The sequence below is a fragment of the Protopterus annectens genome, chromosome 11.part0, assembly GCF_019279795.1.
Source record: "Protopterus annectens isolate FY-2018-M chromosome 11.part0, PAN1.0, whole genome shotgun sequence".
Classification (NCBI taxonomy): domain Eukaryota; kingdom Metazoa; phylum Chordata; order Ceratodontiformes; family Protopteridae; genus Protopterus; species Protopterus annectens.
In genome coordinates this window covers 398,005,504-398,018,107 of record NC_056745.1, presented here as the reverse complement: position 1 = coordinate 398,018,107, position 12,604 = coordinate 398,005,504, and the positions used below count along the sequence as shown (strand labels likewise).

Sequence of the window (12,604 nt, the reverse complement as noted above, 5' to 3'; positions counted from 1 at the left end):
TCCGCCAGAAGAGTGCTGCAAGCGCTCTGTCAAACCTCCTTACTTCGTATTACATAATGTTTCCCTTCGCAGTAACCCTTCCTTAGTCCCCAAGATTTGTTCACAATCAAATATTAAACTATTGAACTGCCAATATTTTTTCCAAATCATACAAGTAAAGCGGAGTACAAGTTTCATCAGCTTGATGTACACCGACAGTTAAGGTTCTATCTTCATAAAACCAAAGAATTTAGGAAATTGGACCTATTTATATATTTTTTGGAGACTATAAAAGGAATGCCAGTCTCCAAGATAACGTTATCAAACTGGATTTCAAATTGCATATCTTTTACTTATTCTTCTAATGGCAAAGAACTCCCATTTAAAATTTAAAGCTCATTCCACCAGTTCTGTATCCACATCTGCCGCTTTTCAAGCCAGAATTCTAATGAACAGTATATGTGTAGCAGCAACTTGGGCTACCCCTCATACCTTTATTACTCATTACAAATTGGATTGGCCTCCAGGGGTAGAGGCTTCTTTCGTTCCATGGGTCTTAGGAGTATATTCCCATGAGCCACCTGAGGAAAAAGGTGCTAGGGACGCTGTCCCATATATAAGAATGAAGGATGAGATGGACTACAAACATGGAACGTTATGGGGAGTACATTACTTTTTATGAAGAATTGATATAGCTCAACAGAGTAATGTCTTGGCTGTAATACAATAGTTTGTACAAAAACAGCTATACAGCGAGTCTGTTGCTTGCTATTTCTTTCACTGCGGGTCTTAAATAGTGCTCAATTTGAATCTGCTGCCAAAATTTAAAATTTTCCATGATAAAAATGTTACTAGGTTGCTTTTCTGCTAGAATTTGAGCTTCATGTCTCTTCTCAAAATCTCCCTACCTGGCCTTTCACAGAATGTGTTTGAAAACAAACCCTTTCCTTCCTGAGGTGGCTTCTGAATGGTCTATCAACCAAGTCCATAAGTAATCCTGTGTTTTTTTTCCCAAATTTTTCAAAGGAAAGGCAAATGTACATTACACTTTATTTTAACTTTTCTTTGCAATTCTGTTTACATCAGACAAAAGCCTTCAGGAAAACTGAGTTAATTAATCCACTTTCGTGATGGGAAAGGGGTTATCCATACTGTCTCACTATTTGCTGCCTGAATGGATATGGTCTGTATAGAAATAAAGTGGTTATCTCTTTAGATGCACCCAGAAGCCCATTCTACTAGATCTGTAGCTTTAACAGCCATCGTTTCCAGAGTACCTCTTGATACCTGTGCAGCTGATACCTTGTCCAGTGTCCATTTCTTTTCACATAAATTGGACATACAGTCCAGATCAAAAGCCTCTTCTGGTTTGGCTGTGTTGCAGAATGTCCTGTCATAAGTCCATCCAGGTGTTAGTGTCTGGGGACTCTGCCCCATACATTGTGAAACAGATGGAAAAAGACAACCGGTACAAAGCTGTGTACTTGCCATAACTGTACCTCTGTATTGGTTTCTTTCCTTCAATGTTCTACCCTTCCCTATTCTGTATATTGTATGGTATTTGGCATTTTTACTCGTGAACTGATCTGCCAGACTTGGCTTTGGTTCCCAGATGTTTATCAAGACCATGTGTATCTACTGGTTTCTTTACTTGTATCTCAGACACTGTATAGTTGACTTTCTTGCGGGCCAACTGAGTGGTAGCTGGGTCAACACTGGGATATTGTGGTACGGAGACTAAATTGAGCAGTGGATCCAAAGCTTGTAAGTAGCCATAGTCTAATTCTGATAAGACTACGTGTACATTGGTGAAGGCTGGAAATGGGTTATATAGATCTGTTATGGTGAGTGCGTAACTTTCCTTATTGCCTACTTCAGATAATTTTTCTCACTTTCTAGTTTGCCAAATGGTCAACCTCCTGCCCCAAGGAAGTCTGACAAAGGTACCTTATACTACAGTATTTTGTATTCCAACCCTAAAGCAGTAATTTTTATATTTAAAACTGCTTCTGCTAAACCAATAACTGCTTGCTAACCTCTTTCCATGTGAGAGGTTTGGGGAAACTTTTGATAAGTTAGGAAATTGTTTATTCTTGGGCTAGTTTATCTTTCAGGATTAACTGTCAAGCTCGTATGGTTAAATACTTTAATTTGAAAGCATGCAGATATTAACTGGCCTTCCTTCTGAAGGGGAAAAAAAAAAACATTCTTTGAGTGCTCCACTAACATCTGCTGCTTCTCTTGTTACTGCGTAGGTTTTAGTGTGCTTATGATGATTTTTCCCGAAAGATCTACTTTACCACAGTGAATGCCCACTGAGCATTCATACTTATGGTTGTTCTGGACCCAAGTCTTTTACAAGTTAATTATATCCTGTAATATTATTGCCATCCCACTACAGCATATCGTAAGAGATTCATAGATATTACAAGGCCGTTAAATGTCATGACTATTCTTGCCTTGCCTGTACCCGTCCCTCTGACATTGCTTCCTTTATCAGAGTGGGCTATATCCGTCAGTCCTGGAATAAATTTGTGGATAGTCATCAAATGAGCCACACTGGTTAACTGAAGTCTCCTTTTAAAAGTCTGTAAGGCACTTAATAAAGGGATAGAGCTTCCAGCCTCTCTCGTTCAAGGACTTGAGACTTGTGATCTTTTTGGTTAAACTTTGTTGTCTTTCTAATTGATGGGTATGTTTAGTGAGATGCAGAACAAAATAGGCATTGCACTCTGTATAATTTGACCTCAAGAGTGCTGACAATAGGGGAATGATTACCAAAGGCATATCAAGGTCTAAAGAAATAATTAACTAGACAAATAAAAATTTACCACCTTTGTTGTGATGGTCAAAAGGGAAAGCTATCTCAACCCTAATACCTTGGTCACTAACTGCTTTATCATTTTTGAGAAGTGTGTTTAGTCTGTACGATGAGAAGGGGGTTGCCTATTGAGATGTTGCTACAGATACTAACAGTTGTAATACAATTTGTATAAGTCACTTGCCTCTGGTGTTTTTCCTGATCTATGGGAAATAGCAGCTATATTACCATTTTCTGTCTTTTCTCCATTTGATATTCATAACTTGTGTTATCGCCATTTGTCAGAGTTCTTAAAAAGGCAGTAGTGTCAGTCGCAACATTGCACTGAAGCCTGTAGATTTGTTATTTGTTACGTTTAGAAAAGGATATGGCAATAATGGAGCTGTCCTAATCATAACTGGTATAAAATACAATACAATTAAAGGTGGAGACTTATGTTTATATTGAATTTTCCAAAGCTTTTGCTGTGAAATGTCTTCTGCTACTTTGTGGTTTTACATTGCCTAATTAGATTCTTCAAGAATTCCAGTTCAAACACTATCAACCTTCTGCCCAGTTTTATCAGGCTTTCCACAAGGCTATTTTTAGGGTACAGTTGACATTTTTTTTTTCTGTACAAACCAGCAGCATCCTGCAATACCAGTTTCTCAGAGGACTGTCATCTGTGCAATTTCTCCAAAATTACTTATTTCTTCAAAGCGCAACCAGAATAGACATGCAGTCTAAAAAGTATAAAGGGTAAGCCTCCATAAAACCAGTGCAATGACCTTTGCTACCCATGATAGTCTTGGCTTCTGCATAATTAACTGGAATGCTATTGGATCTGACAGTGGTGCTTTTTAAATGATAGAATGCATGAAGTATGTAAAGATTTGGATAGCTCCTACATTAGCTTCTTCAACCCACAACGCAGTATGAATACTCGCTGCCATTTTGCATTGGAATTAAATCCTGACTGATGCAGTCAATGTTGGCTCATTCAGCAGCTCTGGCATCTGAAGCACTTTCTGAGAAAACGGGTGTAAACAGGGGGAGGGTTGTAACTTTATATTCCCTGTAATCATCACTGGTAGAGACTTAAGTTGCAACTGTGGGTGGGCATTGTCCAGGGAGGGAAAGGGGGTGGATTTGCTAGAGCTGCTGTGGAGGCTTGATAATACACTGCATGTCCCCATTGTGCCACCAGTCCCTTGGCTGAAACCATGACACTGCAGCAGGAGGGGGGAGTAACTGGATATGTTTTAAACGTACTAATTTCCCCAGTTGAAGGTGACTACAAGATTCCTGGGTGCCTTTGGGTTGCATGCCAGCCTTGGCTTTTACTGAAGGAAGTCCAGGGTGGAGATGGGAGGACTATTAGTAATATAACGTATTCCTCTTCCCGTTTTTCTCTCTGCATCTTTTCCCCTGTATGAGGCTATTCTCATCTTGGCTTCTTTAATTAGTCCTCCTCCTCACTCTTATTGTACATAAGTTATGTTTTGTTGTAGTTTCTATAGCTTCTAAGCTTTTGACTCAATTGTATTAGTGACATGCTGCAATACCAGACTGCCATGGCAGAGATCCTCTCTCCATTTTGATTTGTTTGTAGAATATAAATGTCTTGGTTTTGTAGTTTGTAATCAAGTTGAATTTTCAGGGTAGTTTTGTATTTAAAAAAAAAAAAAAAAACTTTGTAAACAGACTGACTTAGAAACTTGCTAACTACTTCAGTTAGTCTACTAAAAATGCAACAGACCAGTAATTTGGTTTAGTTTCTTTGTATATTAATGACAAGCCTTCTGCTTCGGAGATGCTATGTATGTCCAAGATAATAAATTTTGCATCAACATTTGAGAGCTTTTATTTCATGGTTACAGGTCAAACTTCAGAAATTTGACAAGTTGTTAGAGGTGTTTTAGAAAGAAAATTGGGGGTGTGAAGCTAGGGATTGCATTACTTCCTTGTAGTGCACATCTTGTACAAAGGTCCCCTGTGAAGCCAGTAATTGCTTGCATCACTGCTTGTATTTTAGTGCACACTTATTAAAGTTCCTATTGAGACCTGGGGGCATGTCTTCAAGCTTAATTTGCCACTGCAGTTTCCTTACCTCTAGCAAGGTGGTGTAGTTGCTAAAAATTGTCTGAGCTTTCCAGTACTAGGAAATATTAACTGCAGGTAAGTGTGCCTAGCTAGGGCATTATTCTCATGTCTGTTATGGCCTGTTTCTTGTGGTGTTTGAGTTTTGTGATGGTTTTGCCTATATAGAAGGAATCGCAGGAGGAACAGCTAAGTAAACCAGGATCATGGAGTGGCAGTTGTAGGAGCTGTTAACAAAATAGTAGTATTTCTGCTAGATGGCCTGTATTCAGAGCATTCAAGGATGGAGGGGCAGTAGCTACTGCATTTCTTCATGCTTCTGTGTTGGTGAGCATGGTTAATGATGACGTTCTTTTTTTCTGTAAGTTTTTAGGGAGTTGGTCTTTTGGTAGCAAAAATCACAGGTGTCTGCTAGCACTTGCTACATTTCTTGGCTCTCTGTAATGAGATCCTAGTTTTTCTGGTCCCTCCAAGAGGTGTTTCTTGATTGGAAGGGAGAATCTAGGGAGTGAGTTCCTTCACTTGTTTGGGTTTCACTGTAAACCCTGCTTTCAGGATGGGGGGAAAATTGGGGCATGTCTGGGAGTGCATTTCCTTTTCCGTGGTCTCCAGTACGTGTGGAGGGTAATGTCTTTCTAGAAAATACTAATGCTGTTTTAGTATCTGGCTGTCTTTGAGGAAGGAGTCATCCTTGTTGACTAGTCTGCTAAGTCTACTGTACTAGCCCCTGACAGTATTCCTTTTCATGAAGGGAGGGTGCTGGCTGTTAGTCCATGTAGCTCCTGAAAGACCCCTTCCTATAAATGTTGGAGGTGAACTTTCTGGAGGGGGTCTAGAATCAGGGAGATGTCCAGGAAATGCACTTCGTGCCTATTGCCGGGCATCCTAGAATTCAAGAAAAGTGTTTGTTTCATGGTCCTTATGAAATCTTTGAGTTCAGTTTCTGTGCATTGCCTTAGAAAAAATAGATATATATCTTATGTAAATGTACTTTCGCAAAACCTTTGAGGTGTTAATGGACATTACTCTCGCAGCTGGGGAGCACCAGATTTTCATAAGGTGGGCCCATTCTGGCTCCCATAGATGCTCCTTTTTGCTGGTGGAATATTTTCCCATTGAAAGTAAGTTATTGCATAGTACAACACTGATCAGCTCACATATGTTGCTGATTTTTTCTGCTTAGGGTAGTGTTTTCTCAGGTAATTAGCTGTTAGGGTGGTGCCTTCCTTGTGAGGAATGATGGTGTGTAATGCCACTACATCCCAGGGTGACCAGTTTCTGAACTCTTGGACATTTAGTACTGGCGTAGTTGGTCGAGGAATTACCAAGAGTCCCTTAGAACTCTGATTTCTGTACTGCAGGATTCAGGTGGAAGTGTATGAACTGAAATGTTTTCTGTTTTTCTAGAAGAAACTGAAGGGAGGATGGGTCTCACTGTAGGTCTTGGTAGCCCGAATAACTTCTCTCAGCTGGGGTTGTACACCATTAGGAAGTCAAATTCCAACTTTGATTTTTCCTTGCTGCAACATCTTTAATAGCTGTACATCTATAGCTAGTCTACTTTTTGCTCCGTACAGGTTTCTTAACAGTTGTAATTTTCTAACTCCATTTGCTTAATGTTCCATGATAAGTGTCTGCCTACTTACCTGCTTTCATAACTTTTTCCCAAGTTCCTGTAATGCTTCTTTTTCTTTGGGGGTCAGATTGTGCCATTTGGTGGGAGGGTTTCTGCTTGGACTATCCCTGATATCCCTTTCACACACCCTAGAGAACACATTTAATGTACTGTTAAGAACAGGGTTGTGTATATACTACATTTTCAACATGCTTACATCATTTACTGTGTCAGCATCTGAATCATTGTCTGCACTACCCATTTCATCATTCATTAAGACTTTGTTCAGTTTTCTAAGGTACAATTTAAAGTGTAGCACCGTGTCTGTAATGCTGACCCATTGGGCTGGTATGAAATTAAGCCCTTTTTATAGGAGATCAATAGTTCATCACTGAGATCTTAGTGAAATTGACACTGAGAAGGCTGGGGGGGGGGTCCTAGTGTTACTGTTTCCTCGGTCTGCCTCATAGCCTTCTCCTCCCCCAGTTTCCCAGGATTGAGTTGTATTGTGTGTCCTGGTCGGGGGGGGGATAAATAATTTCCTTGTATATTTATGCAAGGGTCATTGGTCATTATTAGGGTTCACGTTAACATTTGTTAATGGTCAGGTTTTCTCTTGGGCTGTGAAACTCTTTGTTTGGAGGGTGATTGCTTCTATTGCTGTCAGTTGTATCTTGTATCTAGTTGGTGGGCCTACATGTTTTCTGGTAGCTGGGACGGCTTTGTGCTGTTTGTAGGAGCTTGGCATTGCTACTTGGTGTGGTTCATGGATGCTCTGCATGCTTAGATGTTGATCCTTGGATGTCTAAGCTTTAAAGTGGCTTAGATTGGCTTTGGGTTGGTCATGAGCAGGCAAAATGTCAGCGTCTTTGATTTAACCTTGTAGGCTTCAAGCTTCTTATATTGATTTTTAAGTCTCTCAAGAGTTTTTTTTCCTTTAGAGTGAGCTTTGCTACATGCCTGCTAAGGCTGGGATCTACGCTACCCAAAGGGATTTGAAGGTGCAAAGTGGGGGTGCCTTGTATCATACAGCAACTTTATCTCTAAGGTTGTTGAGTCTAGTTCTGTTGTGATCCACAAGTATTTTCAGGGCTTTGGTGCCTGCATCATTAACTTGGCAAAGGGAGATTTATATAAAGGACTCCCTTCGACTGTACCACTTGGGAATTTGTAAGCCTTAGCCCTTTGCAGTCTTTCTTGCTGTAAATGCATTGCAAAAGAGAAAAAAAGTCAACATTTTTGTACAGAGCAAGTTTATCAAGTTTGTGGATCAAATATCTGCATTGACCTGGAATTTCAGTTGCCACATGGTTGTTGGAAGATGCTGTGGTGTCATATTCAACTGTGGAGATGTTTAGGCTGCAAAAAGGGTTCTATCCATGTTGGGCCAGTGCTGCTTCTAGGAATTGTGTTTTCTGCAGTTTTTTGGGCAACAATGGATCTGCTAAGAGGAGGGGGGGGCCCCTGTCTATTGAAAATGCCTTGGACTTTGTTCACTGCTTTGGAGCTGAGGAGATCTGTAAGAGATATTGTAGATGGACAGCTGAGTTCTTGGGTGTTTGCCATTGTCGCTTCTCCTATGCTAGATAGATTACAGCACTTATGATTCTTGTATGCTTTGCTTTAGGCATATTTAACCTGTATACACTATTCATTAATATATTTTAACATTTTACCAGAAGAAATCCAACTGGACACAGTGTCCGTTTTCAGTGGAGTCCTGGGGAGAAAAGCTCCAAGGAAGTTAAGAGTACATACATGATTTAGATAATAAAAAAACTTGTATACAAGGTAAGAAACAAAAGTACAATAACAATTTTGTAAAACAATAAGATACTTGGGAGTAGAACCCTTATTTGCAATATTTACAAAGAAAGTACATAGGTGACTTTATCAGGTGAGAATAGTGTATGCAGTGGAGGCATACAGCGGGTCACTTATATGGAGTAGTGGGTCTTCAAAGGGGGTCTTAGCAGTTAGAGAGGGTTAACATTGAGGTGTGAATTAAGAAAGCCCTTGAAGGTGCCTGACTTTGTAGACTGAGTTCAGGTGGGAGGGTGTTCCATACTTTACCAACATCATAAGAAATAGTGCCTCCCCAGCGCTGTTATTGCATGGGTTGATTTCAATCAGGCTTTTGTTGCATGAACGTAGTTCCCTTTTGGGGTTGTGAAAGTTTAGTATGTCAGCTAGGGCAGGGCTCTTCCCCGAATGAATAAGAATTTGATGGGCTATGATCAATTGGTGGTAGCGTAGGAGGTTTGGAAATTCTAACCAGTGCAGTTTAATTGGGGATTGGCAGTGGTGGGAATGCGATCTATTGGTAGCGAACCTAGCTATTTTATTGTAGCATGTGGAGAGTTTGTTCAGGTTAGTTTTGTTAATGTTGGTGAGGACTGGAAAAGTGTATAGTAGTGTTGGTAAGAGATGTGTTCTGGCTATTTATTCTAGTTTTGGGGGTTAGGAATAGTATGCAACGATATAGGCAATCAAGTTTTTTATGGACTTGAGAGTTTGGGATACCAGCTTGTTGAATTTAAGTTGTTGATCAATAGTGATGCCTAAGAGTTTGGCCTCGGTTATTGGGGTGATGGTGCCATTGGTTGACATGATGGTAAAGGTGGCGGAGGAGTGATTGGGTGGAATAGTATTAGCAGTGTTTTTTGGGGGTTTAGTATTAGTTGGTAGTTTAGCCAGTTCTCTACCTCTTACTTTGTAGTACTTGGATGTTTGGTGCTGAGCAGATTATCGTAGTGTCATCCGCATACTGGACGATGTTTGCTTTAGTGGTAACTAGGTGGAGGTTATTTGTAAGTATGTCGAAGAGAAGTGGACCAAGGATTGAACCTTGTGGGACACTGAATGCGACGGGGAGTGGGGGGATAGGGAGTTGCCCCATTTGACAGATTGTAACCGGTTGTTTAGGTAACTGTTAAACCATTTTAGGGTGGATTCATCGAGGTTGAGTTCTGCTAGGCAGGTGAGGAGTTTGCTATGGGGAAACTGATTCAAATGCCTTGGATAGGTCTAAGAAAGTGGCAGAGACCAGTTTCCCTTGGTTCCTATGCAAGTTTATGGTATTGGAGAAGTTAATTAGAGCAGTGTTGGTGCTATGGGAAGGTCTGAATCCATGTTTGGTTTCTATTAGAAGGTTAACAGATGGGTAAGGATGTGGTGGTGGATAGATTTTTCTAGAATTTGAGGGGTTATAGGATAGCAATGGGACGGTAGTTGGCGAGGTCAGTAGATGGACCTCCCTTGTGGAGAGGGATGATATGAGGTTTTCCATAATGAAGGAATGGAATGCAAGGAGATTATTTTAGTCTAGGGTAACATTGGAAAGGTTCCATAGTAGTGCAATTGACTTAATAGAGAATTGTGGAAGGGTGTGTGTGACACAGTTCGTGCTAAGTGAGCATGTGTAGTCTAGGTGTGAAGATGGCAGTTTCCTCCCTTGATTGACCTGAGTTGATATTTTGATTCCATGTCTTATGTTTGCATGTCTGGAAGGTTGAGCTAATAAGCTTTGTATTACACTGCTTTGGTAATAACTCCAGTGCTAAGTGGTGCACTACAGTTTTTTTTTTTTTTGAAAAGTCTTTCAGTGGTCTGAAACTCAAATGGCTTGTGAACCAGATGACAGGGTTATTGAGTTTAAGGGATGGATAAGTGGCAGGAGTTTCTGAAAAGAAAAAAAATACAAGCACCCAGATGCACACCCTTATGTATGTACATGTGACTGTGGTGGGAGTGAGTCCTCAGAAATGTGGTGGTTGGCTGATTGTTCCAAAGATACTGGATCTCATGAGCAAAGTTGCAGTTTTTAAATTTAGAGGAACAGAATGGAAAGGTGGATTTGGGAGGCTCCAGTACCACTTTAATATAAAATGGCAGCATTGAGCAGTAAACGGTAGGCGAGAATGGGCAGGTTTATTTCTCAAAATACAGGCTGTAAAGAAAATGTCCCACAGAAGAGATAGTGAAGCTCATATCTTCAAAGTAATTTAGAATGTCACTGGAATTTTCATAGGACCATATTTAAGGGAAGTCTTAAGGTAATGGATTGTGCCAAGCCCGTATTTCAAACGTATGCAGTTTGATGTAGGGTGAGAAAGAGAACATAGCTGAGCAGCTATCAGTGGAGGTAGCTTTATGCAGCCTCACTTTTGGGCAGGCTCCATGCAAGAGACTGCTGATCTCCTTTTGTTAACCATTTTGACTACTTTAGGATAAGTCTGCAGTGTGTTTAAAAATAACTTTACATGCTGATCTTTTATCTGATAAGTTAGAACTTTCAAGTTTGTGTCTTGATGCAATTTTTCATTTTGCTGTTAATGGTCTCTTGCATTTCAGAAGAGACTTCATTGTATATAGATATGCTGGGAAACCCCCTATTCGTGTCACAGATAACTGCTTTGAAAAAAAGGTAAGGCTGTTATTTTCAGATTTCTTTAAAACAAGTAAAATGGATACGTAAATATTTTTTCAAAGTGTTTTACTAAGTAAAGTCAGTGCAGTTTTTGTTGCTGTTTTCTTAATCTGGCAAGACATAATGTTGAGTAAATGGCATAAAGTAGGTGCAGCATTTCATGCATTTCTTGTGTGATCATTTGATTTTAACTGGATAAACCCATTTTTGAACAAGGTCTGCTGTTTTACTGACCAAGATGAAGGCTGTAAGTGCTGCTTTATGATCGTCCTGTAGTCCTGGTGCTTATTTCTCTCCATCTGTTTGCTTGCTGTATAACTTCAAGCCATTTAACCAAGGGAAAAGACCCACATGAGCTTAGTGGGCTTCACCCATTTTATTAAAAGATTAATGGCAAAACTGGTAAACCTTACCAGAACAGTGCACTGTAATGCCACTCATCCCCTTCTACTGTATCACCACCAAAGAAGTCTTGATAGCGTGCAGCACCTGTTGCCTCCCTCAAGTTCATGGCTGTACATAACTGTTCGTCAGGAATGTCTAACTGCCAGTGCAGCTCTGTTTACTTCAGTTTGACAGCTATACTATGCTGGTCGGAAGGCCCTTGAAAGAGATGGCCCAGGCACAGGAAAGTTTAACTAAATGCATATTAGCCAGCTTCTCAGAGTTATCTATTTTGTTTGACATTTGTTAACTGGGGAGTGTTTGAGCCGAAAAGGCCCGTTTTCAGCAGAGGCCTAGGGAGAAAAGATCCACACAGAAAAATAATTGGATGCATTTAGATATTTAGATATCAGTATACACACATTACAGTAGACGTTTTTACAGTTACAGTGGCGAGAAGAAACAAGAAAACATTAATTTAAAAATAAAAGGTAATAGGTTTGTGGTGTACAGCTAAAATTTGGAACATAGGTATAATACATACATAGTATATTAGCCATTCTTTGTGAGTAAGAGTGAAAACTGTTATCAAGTACTCTAGGCTTAGTATGTTTATCTTGTCTGCTTTCACTAGCCTGGGAGCAGTCATTGCACTGCCAACTTTGCTAGAGATGTTGCCTAATGAGGATTTTAAAGAAGGCTATGGCCGATGGGTTTTGTATGCTAGCGGGGGGAAGAGTTCCATTTTTTAGCCACTGAACTACTATACAGTGCGTCTCCAAAGCAAAGTCTGACAGGGATAGTAAGTCAAAGTGAACTTTCATTCAGACCACACAACAGTGCAGCAACTGAACGAAATCAATCGCATTACTTCAAACTCTGTATGCATACAACATACACTAATATTAATAAAATAACCCATATACTAATGCTAATCCAATAATAGTAACACATTTATGCAGTGCAGTAAAGTACAGTGACGTGATCAAAACTATCCCACTTGCATGTCTTCGTCAGTACCCAAAATATTGCATAGATAATATAATTCACAGATCAGAATCAGATTTCAAATTGCATGGAATGTTAACTTGGCATATTGCACATAATGTTAACTTGACATAGTTAATATTGCACATAAAGTATAAGATTGTACTTTCATAGTTATTGAATGTGTGTGAATTAAGCTTTGTCACTTCAGACCTCAATGACAAGTATGATGTATTTTACTGGAGTTTAGTAATCTCAAGGCTTGTAGGGAAAAAAGCTTCTATTAAATCTGGTGGATGTGTTGTCAATC

General features: G+C 39.8%; 1 long non-coding RNA gene across 1 annotated transcript in view; it reads left to right on the top strand.

The window, feature by feature from the left end:
• LOC122814825 overlaps positions 1 to 10,909 on the top strand; it is a 305,740-nt gene extending 294,831 nt beyond the window's left edge. Inside the window, exon 3 of the long non-coding RNA XR_006366900.1 lies at positions 10,848 to 10,909. This is a non-coding gene — a long non-coding RNA (uncharacterized LOC122814825). The remainder of the gene's footprint in view (positions 1 to 10,847) is intronic.
• Positions 10,910 to 12,604: the final 1,695 nt, after the last annotated feature.